Source organism: Urocitellus parryii, chromosome 13, assembly GCF_045843805.1.
Source record: "Urocitellus parryii isolate mUroPar1 chromosome 13, mUroPar1.hap1, whole genome shotgun sequence".
In the NCBI taxonomy this organism is placed as follows: domain Eukaryota; kingdom Metazoa; phylum Chordata; class Mammalia; order Rodentia; family Sciuridae; genus Urocitellus; species Urocitellus parryii.
In genome coordinates, this window is record NC_135543.1 from 65736457 (window position 1) to 65754055 (window position 17599).

A 17599-nucleotide genomic window follows, 5' to 3' on the forward strand; every position below is an offset into this window, starting at 1 on the left:
AGGATGCTCACGGGGAAAGGGAGCAGCCCGACTCCTGTTGACTCTGAATCTTCCATTGGATTCCAAGCAAAATACCATCAACAACTAATCCTGCAGCCTGAATGCCATCGCCTAGGAACAGAACCAGGCAAGCTGGTGCGAGGCTCTCCTCTGGACACCACTGCTGGACTCTCCTCCAGGGAGGCTTCTGAAGCCCGCTGGTGAGTGGCCAGAGCGGCCTCTCGTGGCTGATGTTATTGCTGCAGTCTACCGGCCCAGGGCTGGGTTGCTTTACTCCCCGTTCTGTAAAGAGTTCATTTCTCATTTCTGGATTTGTTTAAGCAAAGCAGCGGTTTCCATTGCAGGACCTAAACATCCCTGCATCCCTGCTCTATTGACAAAGACTTATCACGAAATCAAATTAAAGCTGAATCTGAAACACTGTACAACGTGTGACCAAAGGATCAGGAGCTCCTTCCTAGAGGAGCAGGACAGCGTGGCCATGCGGGGTGCTTGAGCCACCTGTGCCAGTGTGTGCCCTGGTGTGAGGCTTCAGAGCAGGAAAACACTGAGCTGCGACAAACTTCATGAGGGTGGCTCAGGCGAACCGCTGAAAGCTACCTCTGGCTTTCCTGCAGCAATCTAAATTTCTGAGCATCGCCACCAGCACTGATCTGCTCGTTTCAAAGGAGATTTTGGTAGGAGAAGCTGGAGACTCAGACTGGGGAGATTCCAGTGAAAGAAAAATCAAAGAAAATTAAAGTGATTTTACTACAAGGAGGAAGATATTTTTAAAATGCTAATCTCATGGCTGGCTTAAATTAATCAAGAAAGGAAATATCCTTTAGGAAGAGATTTAATCCGAGCAAATACTTTTAACATATTTTAATGTATGATAAAATATGGGTGCATTGGGTTCTGCTGAAGTATTCGGAATATTAGCATCGTATTCAAATATAGCCCGTTCTTTAATAAAGGCTTCCAATGTGAAATTTAAAAATGTAAAATATTAGCATCCAGAGAAGTGCAATTTTCAAGATCACTTCAACGACTAAGTTTTGTCTGTAAGCAACAACTTTCTACTATGAGAAATGAAGTTCCCTAGCAAGGCACGGCCCTCGAGCTAGCAGCGGCGATTATTAAATTTGTGTTCTAAAATTTAGCTTCACCTACAGGTGCTCCATCCCCATAGCGCATGAGTTAATTAGCACCTTAACTCTGAAGCTGCCAACGTCTGCAAAACTGTACGCTGCTAACATCTAAATTGATGCAATATGATGTAATGTCTGCCAAATTATTTCCCTCTTAGACTTAATTCCTGAGGTGCTACAATCCTAAAAAAAATAAATGACAGCATTTGTAGGCTAATCCCTTATTGCCACGTTCCTCTCAGTTTTATAAAAAAAAACATTCTCAATGTACATTCAAATATATAGATAAAAAGTCAAATATTCGTCATATATTTTAAACTCCCTCCACAAGATGAAAGTCTATTGTAAATAAAAATTCTATTTTTCAGGTTGCAGTTGACTAGGTTTCCTTAAAGGTTCTTTATTTTTCAGGAGCATGCCCTGCAAGTTCAAGTCCAAATATCACCAATAATGAAAATACAAAGTTTTCCAGGTAGCCTCGCCCAAGTAGCAAAGCATTCGCTGAACTTACGTGGATTCCCCGCTTCTGCCGAGCTCCAGGTCTGCGGAGGCAGCAGCAGCAGCACCTGGATGAAGGTGCGGGCGGCGGAAGCCATGCTCGCTGCGCTCGGCGCCCGCGGCTGCGAGGACGGCGGCGGCTCGGTCGCCTGCGCTCACGCCCTGCGCTGCCCGGGCTCCCGCGCTCCGCGGCTCTGGGTTTCCCACTCGCCCCGCGCAGCCGGCTGGCGCGGGAGGAGCCTCCTGTCCCGCTGCAGCGCTCGCAGGACGACGGCCTTCGGGCGCCTCCACCGCTCTGCGCTGGGCTGCGCCTCCTAGCCGTGGTGGCAGGCGCGCCCCGGAGGTGGCAGGCGCTCCCGGGAGGTGGCAGGGGCACCGCGCGCCTGGGAGGAGTCGGCAGCCCGGCCCACGCCCCCGCGCCGCCCTCCACGGCCACACACCTGAGGCTCCTCCCCGCCGGGGCGCAGAGCCCCCGCCTCGCGCGCACTCCCCTGGCTGCAGGTGCTCAGAGCCGATGCTACTACTGGGCGGTTCATCTAAAGAGGAGAGCAGCGAACACAGAGGAAATCGGTTCCTGTTCTGCTCAAAAGATGGAGCAGAGAGAACTCCTCAGCGTGGACTCCTGCGAACGCGCACACTAGGGCTTCGCTGGGATTCAGACTAGAATGGAAGCTCAGTGCGGGATGGATCCTGTATTCATTTAACATTTTGCTATTTTGTTCATCATGGGTTTTCATTTGGGGGTTTTGTTGGGGGTGCATTTTATTATTTTAATATTGCATTAAAACATTATTTATCTTGATTACTGTTACTTAAAATTTGCACCGGAGACGAATGCTTACTCCCCTCACCCTAGCTCTGGCCTTCCTAGAAGTCTGTAAATGTAGCTCCAGCCTTCCCTGCAAAGGAGCAACCCCCTCAGGGGGGGGCTGGTGAGGGGGGTTCCCTGCAGGAGCAGCTCATCCTGAGCGTCACGTGTGCCAGGGCAGGGACAGGAGGGACCAGGATCCTCCCCTTCTGGTGCTTCCTAAACTCACAGCCCAGGCAGAAGGTGGGCACACTCCCAGCAAGTACCACCGCGAAATTCCAGAAATAAGTTACTAAATGTTTAGAAGGTGTCTCAAAGGAATGAAAGCTGTGTGTACTTTTTGGTCTTCTTTTCATAAAATCATCTTTCAAATCACTCCTGAAAGCCTTTTTCTTCATTAAAATGAACTCAAATGTCATAATCATATCATAATCATACAGAAGAATCTTAAGAAGTCATTCACAAATTATTAATTAGATTTGCTTAAATTACTTTTGCACAAGAACTATGAAAATTACACTTCTTTCATTACAGAAAAAATATAAGTGTGAAATCTTTTTATTGGTCCACTAATGCATTATGCACCGTAGTGGGGTTATTTTGACGTCCTATGTGTATGGAATATAATTTGCTTCATTAGGATCCTCAGTACTTCTACTCTCACTGCCCTGCTCCTTCCCCCTGCTTCCTTTACTCTGCCTGTCTTCTCCCTATTTGTGTTTTTAATTCATGCTCCATAGATATACACAGAGGTGGAATCCACTGTGGCATATTCATGTGTGTACACAGCATGATTCGTCAATTTCACTCTGCAGTTCCTCCCTGCTCCTGACTCTCCCCTCCCCCTGCTCCCCCCTTCCTCTCCTCCACTCATCTCCCTTCTATTATAAATGTGAAATCTTGATTGACAGATTAATTGCCAGGAGTGAGATAAAAACAGAAATTGGAAGTCATCTTGTAAATCAGACCCAGAATGAAACAACAAAATATCAACCTGCAATTTTTGCTTTTCTTCTTCACAAACACACACAACCCTGTGCGCGAGGTTGTGCGTCTTTTTTTCAATGTAATTTTGCCACGTGCTGATTCTCATTCTGCAATTTCATCTTAGTAACGTACCACATGCATTCCAATTGGAGCTGGAATCCATCATATCCTTCAACTTTCAGTTCTAAAAATTAGAATGAGAACACCCAAAATGTCAGTTTTCTTGCCACTCTAACAGCACTTTCAGTCCTAAGTGGGCGCTGCAGGGCAGGAGAGCGCTATCCTGATGGGCACATAGGCCCAGAGTTCCACCCCCAGCACAGGAAGGGGAAAAGTCCGACTGTCTACTCTTACAAGGATGCCACATCTCTAAGAATACTTTTTTCTTGTATTTTTCCTAAGCAACCTAATGTGATATTAGTTCAGTTTTTAAATTACACTCCTGCATTTGTCAAGGTAGAAAGCAGACTCCACTCTGACGTTGTAACTCAGTTTCCCCTTACTATTACAAAAACACCGGAGACAATTAACTTCTAAGGAGGAAAAGGTTGGTTTTGACTCATGGTTCTAGAGGGTCCAGCCCAAGATCAGGCAGTCTGGGTCTCTGGCAGCACTCACGGATGGATGGGGAGGAAGAGCAAAGGGTTCACATCACATAAGAGCCCAGAAGCAGAGACTCAGTCTGGGAGACCAGGTCCCCAGGGTCACGTCCCCCCCCCCAGGACCTCCCTTAAGGCCCCACCCCGTAGAGGTCCTATGACCTCCCAACAGCACCACTCCCTGGTCCTGTAACCCATGGCCCGCTGGGGACCTTGGTCCAAACCCTAGCATTCCCCATCACGTGTGTGGCGCCCTTAGGAGAGTGACAGCACAGAGCCGCTGCCACCAAGGGGCAGAGGGAGGAGAGGCGCGGCTCCGGCTCCGCTGCAGCCACAGGCGGGAGCTCCCGGGAGCGAGCGGCAGTCGCAGGATTACAAGGCCTTCTGAGCCCCACTTGGCAGCCCCCCCTCTTCCTGCGGGGGTCTCTCCGTGGCCAACCCCCGGGGGCGTCAGCCAGCAGGGGACAGCGGGAGGTCAGGGAAGGACCGCACACCCCGGGGACAGGCATCCAAGGTTGGGAGGAGCCTGCTCTTGTTCCGTGATGGTGGAGGCTCAGCGGGTGGAGGGTGGAGGAGGAACCTGACTTCTGTTTTGTTTTTAACTCAGGCGCCCAAGTCATTCTACATCCAGAAATTGAACCAGAACTTTGATATCAAATAGCACCCTCTCCTCCTGCCTTGGTCCCAGGGAAGATCAATCAGGCTGAACATCACGCCGCAAGTGGAGCTTTTCATTAACTGCAGCATCGGGGAGTCACCTGAGCCCACTTACCTTTCCTTATTCTTCACAGAACGGAAAGATCGATGTTCCCACGGAGCAGAGAAAGAGGAGGCCTCGCTTCGGCTTTTCTGACATCCATCAATATTTTAAGAAAACAATTTTCACCGTTCCTGACCTATTGGGAAAGTAAGTTGTGCTCAACTATAAAAAGAAATATTCTTTACTAAAACATCATATTTTTTTTCCGTGACATCAACAAACTGGTCTAAAAATTTAATCCTTCCAAAGTGCAATAGGTTAAAATATACATATAAAATAAATGGTAAATAAGTTGAAATTTCCTTGCCAGTCTCTCATCCCAGACTAATTGGAAAGAAATGGGAGGAAGAGGAGAGAATAATAATCAAAGGCTATGTGATAAAAATTTGCATAGCTATTTAATAGAGCCTTGTTCTAAATAAATTCCCTGATTTCATACTTATATAAACAACAAATCACGTTAATACTGCTACAAAAAGACACCATAGGGGTCCAGATATCAAAGAAAACATTCTCTCCAGTGTTTTCTTTTGCATGAAAAGATAATTCTCATCCAAAATCTGGATGAATCTTCTACATAGAATAAGTGGGCTTGCCGGTAAATGGATAGAAATGGAGGATATCGTGCTAAGTGAAATAAGCCAAACTCAGAAAATCAAGGGTCAAATATTTACTCTTATTTGCTTGAGTTAAGTCAAAAGAAGGAAAGGGAGAGGGAAGGATAGGATATCATAAAAATAAAGGGAAGATCAGTAGAATACACGAAGGAGCTTGAGAGGCAGAGTGGAGGGGTGGGAGAGGGGAGGCAATGCAGAATGAATTCTTTAAAAATCATGTGTTGGGGTTGTGGCTCAGCGGTAGAGCGCTGGCCTAGCACGTGTGAGACCCTGGGTTCGATCCTCAGCACCACATAAAAATAAAGGTATAAAAAAAATCATGTTATGTGTGTATATAAATACACCACAGGAAATTTCACCTTTATGCATAAGTAAAAAGAACCAAACAAATATAAATAAATAGTGAAAGGATGTCTAGGATGTAGAGGAAAGAGAACAGGGGAGGGGAAGGAAAAGAGGAGGACTGTGAGCTGAAATTCAACTCTATGCATATATGAGTTTGTTGATGAACCCAACTACTCTACATAACTATAAATCTCTAACAGAAGAAGAGGAAGGAGGAGGAGGAAGAGGAGGAGGAGGCACAGTGGCAAAATTAGAATGTGATCTTAGGAGATAGAAAAGCCACCCTGGCTTTCAGTAAATCAACATTCCACCACTGAGCTGGGCTAATATTTATCATGAAATCTCCTGTGGATGTCAGATCTTTTCCTTAATATGGGAGACAAACTTTAATATAAGAGAGATCAACTGAATTGAGCTTGGGGATCAGGAGACAAGAGGAGGGGTGAGCTAGGGACCAGGGAGGATGAAGAAAGAGGCCAGTCAGATGTCAGAGATGAATTTATTCATGTTCCAGTTTTGTTGGAAGTAAACTGACCCTTCAGTTAGTCTCTGCAGAAAGCCATTCCCAGAAGACAGGAAGGCAGTTGTCCTTGTGAAGCATCCAGCTGAAATAATGACACCCTGCTTTTGGGACACCTTTTCACTCTGCTGACCTGTGGCTCTAAGGAAACACTGTTCCTCCTTAAAGGAGGAGAATCAAGGGACAAGGTTTGGAGGAGCTTTCAGATCTGCCTGCATTTGTGCCCCAGGACTGGACCAGCCTCTGTGCAGCCTGAATTTCTGAGTCTAAAGGGGCTGACACTGTTCTGTATGCAGCAGGTGCAGGGAATTCCTATCCGTCCCCAACCAGCTCTGAGTCTGGGGAACAGCACACTTTGTGCTGCCAGCCAAGGAGCTTTGGGTGCCTTAGAGAGCCGCTTGGACCCCAGGTCTCCATGTGGTGGAGAGGACTGTGGGGTCGGCTCCTCCTGGGAGGACTGGCTGTGGCTTTCACACACACTACAAAGGCACAATCCAGAAGCTGGCATTGAGTACGCAGTAGAAGACAGGAGGACAGGCTGTGCACGTGGAGTCGGCCACACTTTCTGCTGTTGCACATAGAGGCAGAGACACAAGCGGGCACAAGGAGCACACTTAGCCTAATGCCCTTCTTTTCAGGATCCAGGCAGCTGGCCAAGGTAAGGTCACAGTTTCATAAGGACTCAGGGCACGGAGAAACCTAGTCATTACACAAAAACATGCAATTTTATTCTCAGTCCAATAATGAATATGAGCACAAAATTCTCATAATATAAAATATCAAAGAAGGGGAAAGTTTTGTTCTCTGTATGATACAAAATATTTTCAGCCAACTCAGATAGTTCCAGGGGCTGTACCCAGGATGTGGGACCACATCCAACGTTCCTGGTGGTGACAGAGGGGAAATGAAGGTCACCTGTAGGGAATTTTCTAAGAATATTAAATAAGAGTCTCTGCAGACGACTTATCATGTGCATCTTCTGTTCCAAAAGTTAAAAGAAACTTCCTCTGAGTATAAGGGGAGGGAGAGAGAGAGAAAAGAGGAAAGATGAATAAACAAAGCAGCCCTGAGGTGACAGAATACTTGGTGGCACTTGATACTTAGGGGGCCCTGTGACTCTGGAATAAGATGGTCTGGAGATAAAGCACCAGAACTTTAGAAACCTGCTTGTCTCTCCTACAGCAAGACGCTAGGTCTCTCTAGGCCTCAAATCTCATGTGTTTATGATGAGCATCATTATATCTCGTCTGGGTAGTTTGTGAAGATTATTTGAGAAGAACTTATGCAAAGTGGCCAACTACTACCTGAAATATATAGAAAGTGTTCAATAAATTATTCACATTGTCATTAATTAAAATAAACCCAGGTCCTTTAAGAACTTTTTCAAAGACTAACAATCATTAATATAAAATGCTTTCTTGTCCCCAGGTGACTTTCTATCTCAAAGCAAATGCACTCTTCTTTGGCTCTAAAGGACATTTCAAAATATTATTTTTCCCAGGAAGGGCATGGTTAAATGTTAGAGTTTGGCCTCCTGATGCTCTATAATTTCTTGCAGCACTGTAGAATGAGGTTTGCCAACACAATTTCCACATGAATAATGGATAAAGAGCACTCTTTGTGGTTTCAAAGGGTTTTGTGCCAATACATTTATTCTCTTGAATGGCCAGTGTACATTTATAAAAATTTAATATTCCACAATAAACACCTATGCATAATTATCATTAAAGAGAGATTCACAACCACGTTAGGGCTACTACTTATTTTGTTTCATATGATTTGCTTTTATTAACTTTTTGTTTCTGTCAACAGTTCTAACAGATTGCAATTTGTCAAGTGTCCGTTAACGCATATGGTGCCTAGTGATACAGGAAGTTTCCTTTCACTAGGAAAGGAAGAGCTACAGAATGTTCTCCAAAGGATGGGCAAATAGGTTTTGAAATTCTTCATGCTTATGCAAATTTCACCCTTAAACAAAAATTAACTTCATAAGGATTCATTTTAGCCCTAAAGTTTTCTTGTATTGCTATAGTTGAATCAACCATCAAAATGTTAGTCTTATTACTAAATAGCATTAGTCTTTTTTTTATCAGCAGTTAATTTAGATGTATTTCATTCTCCCTTTAAAAATTACCTTTTTAGGCTGGGTGCATTTACTGTAGTCCCAGCAACTCAGAAGGATGAGGCAGGAGGATCACAAGTTCAAAGCCGGCCTAAGCAACTTAGCAAGGCCATAAGAAATTAGCAATATCCTATCTCAAGGTAAAAGCTAAAAAGGGATAGGGATGGGGTTAAGCACCCCTGGGTTCAATTCCTGGTACCAAAAAAAAAAATTACCCTTTTAGCCTCCCTTTCAAAATGTAAAGTTTATGGCAAAAGCAAAATTTTATTCACCTATGGGACGCAGTTTAATGGGCAACTCCGGGTGAGATACTGCTTGGTCTCTTGAGTAAGAGTGATAACAGGACATGTTTGCAGGGATTCCCGTAGGTATTTTATACATGAATAAGTGTTGACCACTGGGAAGGGGACGCTTACCTTACAGTACTGCGTAGGCATTACTCTAATGGCAGCAGTGTGTGAACAGAAATGGAAAACTTCAAAATAACATGTGAAAGAACATTTTTAAAAATCGGATCATCCATATTTAATTCTGTAAGCATGTCTGAAAATTGGAAAGTACTTTGGTTCTCAGAAAACTTGGAATTTTTAGGAAGTAACCAAGTAAGAAAGCAAAGAGCTGATGATCTGCTCACATGCCAAGGAACACGGAATATTCACATATAGTTTATGACATCTTCGTTAGAAAAGGAGACTTGAGCGAAGAAAAGGCCTCTTAGAATAAAATCCACTGAAGATGGGACAAGAATTTGTAATAAAGATTACAGGTAAAATTATCAAAGTATGGCAACTGTACGTCAATCGGTGAAATTCAGAATGAATAGTATTGGTAACGGGTCGTAAGTTCTGGCACTGATGAGGAACAGGGCCCTGATTTACTTGCTCACTTGAAACAATATTAACAGCGTCAAAATAGATGAAGCAACAGTTTTCCAAACACAGACCTCAGGAAACAAAGGAACGTGATCCCTGAAAGATAGGGCTCAGTGAGGTGCCCCCTGCTAGAGCTTGCTACCTGGAGAGACAGGACCCCGATGGAGCCCAGAGCTGTGGAGTTGAAGACAGAGGGAGTGAAGGGTTGATTAAGGCCAGAGAGAGGACCCTCAAAAGGACACAGAAGAACACTCCTCGACACTCACATGGGGCCAGGAGGAGTGTCTGCTCCTACCAGTTGGACTGAAAAACCTCATTTATTCCTCTTTGCAGAAGCTCTTGCTTCAGCACATGCTTTCTGCAGGAACGTCAAAATCACCTGCTCAAAACCAGTGATACCTTTTGCAAAGGTAGGGAAGACACTTCACATACGTCAGAACAAAAGGAAGGCCGGGCACAGTGGTACAGGCCTATAATCCCAGTGGCTCAGGAGGCTGAGGCAGGAGGATTGCGAGTTCAAACCCAGCCTTAGCAACTCAGTGAGGTACTTAGCAACTCAGCAAGATCCTGTATCTAAATAAAATATTTTAAAAGGGGGCTGGGGATTGGCTCAGTGGTTAAGCAATCCTGGGTTCAATCCTAAGTACCAAAAAAAAAAAAAAAAACCCAAAACAAACAAACAACAACAACAACAAAAAAAAAAAAAACAAGATTAAAGATGGCAGCAGATTTCTTATTTCCCACCAAAAACAACACAGATGAGAATGCAGAGGAACAACATCTTTAAGACTGAAAATAAGAATTGTAAAGCAAAGTTAAGATGATATTCAGAAATGAAATAAAGGCTCTCAGTAAAAAAGAAAATAAAAAACAGATGAAATCATTAATCTCCAACTTACTCTATAATAAACGTTGAAGTCGTCCTGGTGCAATAAACTGCTCCAGGGGCTACTTGGTGGCCTGGCTTCTCACGTGTGCCAGGGAGTGACAGGGCAGACATGCACTGACTAGCTAGAAGCCTGGGAAGCAGGTCGGCATCTCCAGGCTTCACTGCCCCAGCGATAACTCCAGGCCGGTTGAACCCTCCTAGGCTTCGGTCTACATATCAAACACAACATCCATGTCTTCCACAGGAGAGGACCACACCTAAAACTTCCCAGCTCTGGGAGCAGAGGGGACAACATAGATGCGAATGTCTGTAGACCACAGGTAAAAGTGCTGGCTGGGTGCAGGCACACAGGTGTGTCCAGGGTTTCTTTCTTGAAGCCGTGCAGAGAGGGAGGGGCTAAAAATTATGCAGTGCCCTGTTTCTCCCTGAGTCCTCCCATGGTTTCAGCCCTGCATCAAGCACGCCAACTTTTACAGCTACCTCCTACTAGACTCTGTCCTAAACCTGTGAGCTCTGGGAGCAGAAGGGAATAAGCATCTGTCAGTTTCCCCCAGATCCTATTAAAAGAAGGGGCTTGAAGCAGGTGCACACACACTTCCAGGAGTGATGCCCCTTGGAGCAGCGTGGTAAAGGGGCTGCAAGGTTCAGCTCCAGATGCAACAAAATGAAATTGAGCCCTATCTCTCACCATGCACAAAACTCAGCTCCAAGTAGATCAAGGACTCAGAAATACAACCAGAGACCCTGCGTCTCATAGAAGAAAAAGTGGGCCCTAATCTCCATCATGTGGGATTAGACCCCAGCTTCCTTAATAAGACTCCTGTGGCGTAAGAATTAAAACCAAGAATCAATAGATGGGATGGACTCAAACTAAGAAGTTTCTTCTCAGCAAAAGAAACAATCTGTGAGGTGAATAGAGAGCCTACATCTTGGGAGCAAATATTTACTCCTCACACATCAGATAGAGCACGAATCTCTAGGGTTTATAAAGAATTCAAAAAGCTAAGCACCAAAAAAAAAAAAAAAAACCAAATAACCCAATCAACAAATGGGCCAAGGATCTGAACAGACACTACTCAGAAGAGGATATACAATCAATCAACAAATAGATGAAAAAATGTTCATCATCTCTAGCAATCAGAGAAATGCAAATCAAAAGTACTATAAGATATCTCACTCCAGTCGGAATGGCAGCTATTATGAAGACAAACAACAATAAGTGTTGGCAAAGATGTGGGGAAAAAGATACACTCATATATTGCTTTTGGGACTGCAAATTGGTGCAGCCAATATGGAAAGTAGTATGGAGATTCCTTGGAAATCTGGGCATGGAACTACCATTTGACCCAGCTATCCCTCTCCTCAGACTATACCCAAAAGACTTAAACACAGCATACTACAGGGACACAGCCACATCAATGTCTATAGCAGCACAATTCACAATAGCTAAACTGTGGAGCCAACCTAGATGCTCTTCAGGGGATGAATGGATTAAAAAATATGATATATATATATATATATATATATATATATATATATATACACACACACACACACACAATGGAATATTACTTAGCAATAAAAGAGAATAAAATCATGGCATTTATAGGTAAATAGATGGTGTTGGAGAAGATAATGCTAAGTTAAATTAGCCAATCCTAAAAAAAACAAATGCCGAATATTTTCTCTGATATAAGTTGGATGACTCATAGTGGGATAGGGAGGGGGAGCATGGGAGAAATAGATGAACTCTAGATAGGGCAGAGGGATGGGAGGAAAAGGGAGTGGGCAGGGGATCAGCAAGGATGGTAGAATGTGATGGACATCATTATCCAAAGTACATATATGAAGACATAAATTGGTGTCAACATACTTTATATACAACCAGAGATATGAAAAATTGTGCTGTGTACGTGGAATAAGAATTGTAATGCATTCCACTGTCATTTTTTTTTAAAAAATCAATTTAAAAAAGAAAAAAGCAATAGAGAAAGAAGGGAGGAAAGGATCAACAACATAACCAAACACAAGTAGATAAACGATGCTATTAAGTTCTTACAGATCAATATTACTTTGAAATGCAAATTTTTAAAATTTCCCAATCCAAAGTCATAGAGTAGCTTAGCAAAACAAGCACCATCTATATGCTTTCTACAGGAAACTCACTTAACTTTAAGTACATGGATAGACTGAAAGTAAAGGGATTAATAAAGATATTCCATGTAAATGGAAGCCAAAAGAGAGCAGGAATAGCTATGCTTATTTTAGAGAAAGTTGACTTTGGGTTAAAAACTGAATAAAAAGAAAAAGAAGACAAAGAAGTTTCCTAAATCATTTCATAAGTCCACAATTACCCTTAATATCAAAACCAATGACATTATAAGAAATGAAACTTTCAGAATAATAGCTTTCATAAAGATATGTGTAGGGCCAGGGTTGTGGCTCAGTGGTAGATCACTTGCCTAGCATGCATGAGGCACTGGGTTTGATCCCCAGCACCACATAAAAATAATAATAATAAAATAAAGGTATTGTGTTGATCTGTAACTAAAAATAATAATTTTTTAAAAAGATACATGCAAAAATCCTGACCAAAGTATTAGCAAATTGGACCCAACAATGCATAAAAAGAATTATACACCATGATCAAGTGAGGTTTATTCTAAGTACGCAATATTTGAAAATCAATCCATGTAATGCATCTCATCAACAGAACAAATTAAAAAAAAAATCACATGGTCATTTCAATAGTTGCAGAAACACATTTGACAAAATCCAACAGCCATTAATTATTTTTAAAAAAATCATCAAATCAGACAAATTTGGAATTTGGAATTTCTTCAAAATAATAAAAAACATTTACAGAATGTTTACAGATCATTTACCGTTAACATCATGCTTAACAGGGAGAAGTTAGATGCTTTTCCTGGTTAAGATGAGAAGCCAGGCAAGAATGGCTGCTCTTTTCCCTTCCAGACATGAAAAGGATAAAGTGATGCAGATTTGGAAGGAACAAGACTCTCTGATCATAGACAGCCTCCTGAAGGAATTGACTGAAAGAACTCGGAAAACTAATAAATAAGATCATTATAAGGTTGCAAGATAGGAAGTTAATAACAAAGGCAAATTGCTTTCAAATGAACAAGTGGAATTTGAAATTTAAAGTATAATGCCATTTATATTATCATTAAAAAGGATAGATGTTTAGGTATAAGTCTAATAAAATATGTACAAGATCTTTATAAGGAAAACTTCACAACTCCAATGAAAGAAATCAAAGACCTAGGTAAACAGGGATTCCATGTACATGGATAGAAAGATCCAATGTTGTTACAATGTCAGTTCATCACAATTTGATCTATAAATTTAATATAATGCCAACCCAAATTCTAGAAAATTATTCTGCATTTATCTATAGGAGACTCTAAAGTTTATATGGAAAGATAAAAATCCAGAACTGCCAATCCAATGTTGAAGAAGAACAAAGTTGGAGAACCAACACTATCTGACTTCACAGCTTACTAAAAGTTACAAAGTGGTATTAGTGAAAAATAGGCATTCATATCAATGAAAATACCAGAAATGGAAGCATACAAATATATAATCAATTTATCTTGGACTCAGGAACAAAGGCAGTTTTAATGGCAAAAGAATGGTCTTTTTGACAAATGGTACTGGCAGAACTGGACGTTCACATGTAAAAAAAAAATTCAACACAGACCTTACATATTTCCCAAAATTATTTAACAGGGATCATAGATTATGTGTAAAATGCTTAAGTATAAAACTTCTAGAAGATAACACAGAAGACAATCTATACAATTCTGAGTACAGCAATAGCTTCCTAGTTACAATATCAAAAACACAATCACAAATGAACAAAATCAATATACTTAGTTTTGGTAAAATTAAAATTTTTAAATTAAAATTGTAAAAGATAATCTCAAGCAAAGGGGAAAAAAACAATACAGGCTTGGAGAAAATCTTTGCAAAGTACACATCAGATTTAGAGACTGGTATCCAAAATCACAAAGATTTCTTACAACCTAACATTTTTTTTTAAATGGGCAAAAGATCTGAACAGACACATCACCCCAAAAGAGTGACATATGCCAGTATGTATAAGAAAAGACTTTCAAGATCACATGCCATTAGGGAAATGAGATTGAAACAGCACTGAAATATCACTGTAGAACAATGAGAATGGTTGGAATCCAAAACATCAACACCAAGTACATGGGAAGCAACAGGAATTCTTCTTAATTGTCATGGGAATAACAAACGATTCCATCACTTCAAAAGATAATTTTGCAATTTCTTACAAAACTAAAAATACCCTTACCATATAATTTAGCAATCACTCTCCCAGGTCTTTTTACCCAAATGATTGAAAATTTTTCTTCATTGAAAAACTGGCACTCAAATGTTTATAACAGCTTTCCTTCCTTCCTTCCTTCCTTCCTTCCTTCCTTCCTTCCTTCCTTCCTTCCTTCCTTCCTTCCTTCCTTCCTTGATTGCCCAAACTTGGAAGCATCAGAGTTGCTTCTAATAGGTGAATAGAAGCATCCAATAGGTGAATGTGCACACAAACTGCAGCACAGCCATATGATGGAATATCACTTTGTGACATCAGGAAATGAACTGTCAAGCCACAAAGAGACACCAGGAACCTTCAGTGTATGTTGCTAAGCAAAAAAAAAAAAGAAAGAAAGAAAGAAAGAAAGAAAGAAAGAAAGAAAGACATTGAGAAGAGGTCACTTACTGTGTGACTCCACCTACACTGCATTCTGGACAAGGCAGAGTTATGGGGACAGTTAATAGTTCAGTGGTTGCCAGGACAAGGAGAGAGGAATGGAGCACAGAAGATTTTTAGGACAGAGAACTATTATGTATGACACTAAGATTTTGGATAGGTGTCATTTTATGTTTGTTGAAACCCATAAAATGTCAAACACAAAAAGTAAAATTTATATAAACTATAGACTTGATATGTGGTGCCTTAATAGTGGCCCATCAACTGTAGTGAAAATAGTGCATTAATATTCCATTGTGTATATGTGCCGCATTTTCAAAAACCAGGGAGGTTGAGTGGTCACAGGACAACTCTGTGCTTGTTTTTCTCTCTTTTTTTTCTATGAACTGTTATAAACTGCAGACTATTATTTTTTTAAATTGCAAAATATTTCAATAAAAAGTGAAAAATTAGCAACCTGGATATAAATATACCCAATTGAAAGCTATGTGTATTTTTTATTTGTTCTTTTTAGATATGCATAACAGCAGAGTGTATTCTGACATATTATATAAACATGGAATATAACTTACTCTAATTAGGATCCAGTTCCTGTGGTTGTACATGATGTGGAGTTTCACTGGTCACCTATTCATATATGAACATAAGAAAGTGACACCAGATTCATTCCACTGTCTTTCCTATTGCTATCCCTCCTCCCTTCCCTTCATTCCCCTTTGTCTAATCCAAAGAACTTCAATTCTTCCCTCCCCACAACCCCTTATTATGTGTTAGCATCTGCATATCAGAGAGAATATTCAGCTTTTGGTTTGGGGGGATTCATTTATTTCACTTAGCATGATAAGTCTCCTGTTCCATCCATTTAACAGCAAATGCCATAATTTCATGCCTCTTTATGGCTGAGTAATATTCCATTGTGTATATGTACCACATTTTCTTTATCTGTTCATCTGCTGAAGGGCACCTAGGTTGGTTCCAATAGCTTAGCTATTGTGAATTGAATGCTATAAACATGGATGTGGCTGTGTCACTGAAGTATGTTGATTTTAAGTCCTTTGAATATATACCAAGGAGTGTGATAACTGGATCAAATGGTGGTTCCATCCCAAGTTCTCTGAGGAATTTCCATACTGCTTTCCAGAATGGTTGCACAAATTTGCAGTCTCACCAATAATATGAGTGTACCTTTTCCCCACGTCCTTGCTAACATTTAGTATTACTTGTAATCTTAATTCCATTCTGGCTGCAGCAAGGTGAAATCTCAGTGTGGTTTTAGTTTGCATTTCTCTAATTGCTACAAGTGTTGATCATTTTTTCATACATTTTTTGACCATTGTTACATACATTTCTTCTTCTGTGAAGTGTCTTTTCAGTTCCTTTGCCCATTTATTGATTGGGTATTTATTTTGGGGGCATTAGGTTTTTTTGAATTCTTTATATATTCTAGAGATCAATGCTCTGAAATGCAGATGGCAAAGATTTTCTCCTATTTTTAGGCTTTTTCTTCATATTCTTGAATGTTTCCTTTGTTGTAAAGAAACTTTTAAGTTTGATACCATCCCATTTATTGATTCTTGACTTTACTTCTTGGGCTTTGGGACTCTTGTTGAGGAAGTCAGCTCCTAAGTCAACGTGAAGGAGATTTGGGCCTACTTTTCTTCTCGAAGGCTCAGTGTCTCTGGTCTAATGCCTAGGTCCTTGATCCACTTTGAGTTGAATTTTGTGCAGGGTGAAAGATAGAGGTTGAATTTCATTCTGGATTTCCATTTTTTCCAGCACCATTTGTTGAAGAGGCTATCTTTTCTCTAATGTATGTTTATGGCACCTTTGTCTAGTATGAGATAATGGTATTTATATGGATTTGTCTCTGTTTCTTCTGTTCCATTGGTCTTCATGTCTGTATTGGTGCCAATGCCATGCTGTTTTTGTTACTATAGCTCTGTAGTATAGTTTAAAAGATCTGGAAGTTATTTATAAGAAACTCACTTCTAGTTCAACAAAATAGAATGACTAAGACATACTATGCAGTATTAACAAAAGAATGCAGCAAGAGTGGCTGAATTATTATCGGATAGAGCAGACTTCAGAGCAAAGAAAATTACTGGAGACAAAGAAGGACATGATAGCAAAAAGGCCATTCCACTAGGAAGATACATGATCCTCAGTGAACATGTAGCCTGGTGTCGAGCTCCATGCATTTTCATGGAGAAAAAACTGTTAGGGCTGAAAGGCTGTTTGTACATTTTCTTGCTGTCTTTCTGATACTGATTCTAGTCTGATGCCATTTAGGATCAGAGAACACAAAGTGCAACATTTAGAGTCAACATTTTTTCTGAGGTTCTCTAGGGCCCAGAATATTGTGTATTGCTTATCTTGTTTGCTGTTCCATAGCACTTGAAAATAAAAGGGTTACACTAATATTGGGTGAGGATATATGGATACAGATGTAGAAGATTGTTTTAGTCAGGTTTTTCATTGCTGTGACCAAAAGATCCGACCAGAACAACTGTAGAGGAGGAAGAGTTTATTTGAGGGCTCATGGTTTCCGAGGTCTCAGTCCATAGAAGGCCAGCTCCCTTCCTCAGGGCTTGAGGTGAGGCTGAACATCATGGCGGAAGAGTGTGGTGGAGAGAAGCGGCTCATGTCATGATCAGGAAGCAGAGAGAGACTCCACTTGCAGATACAAATATATTCCCAAG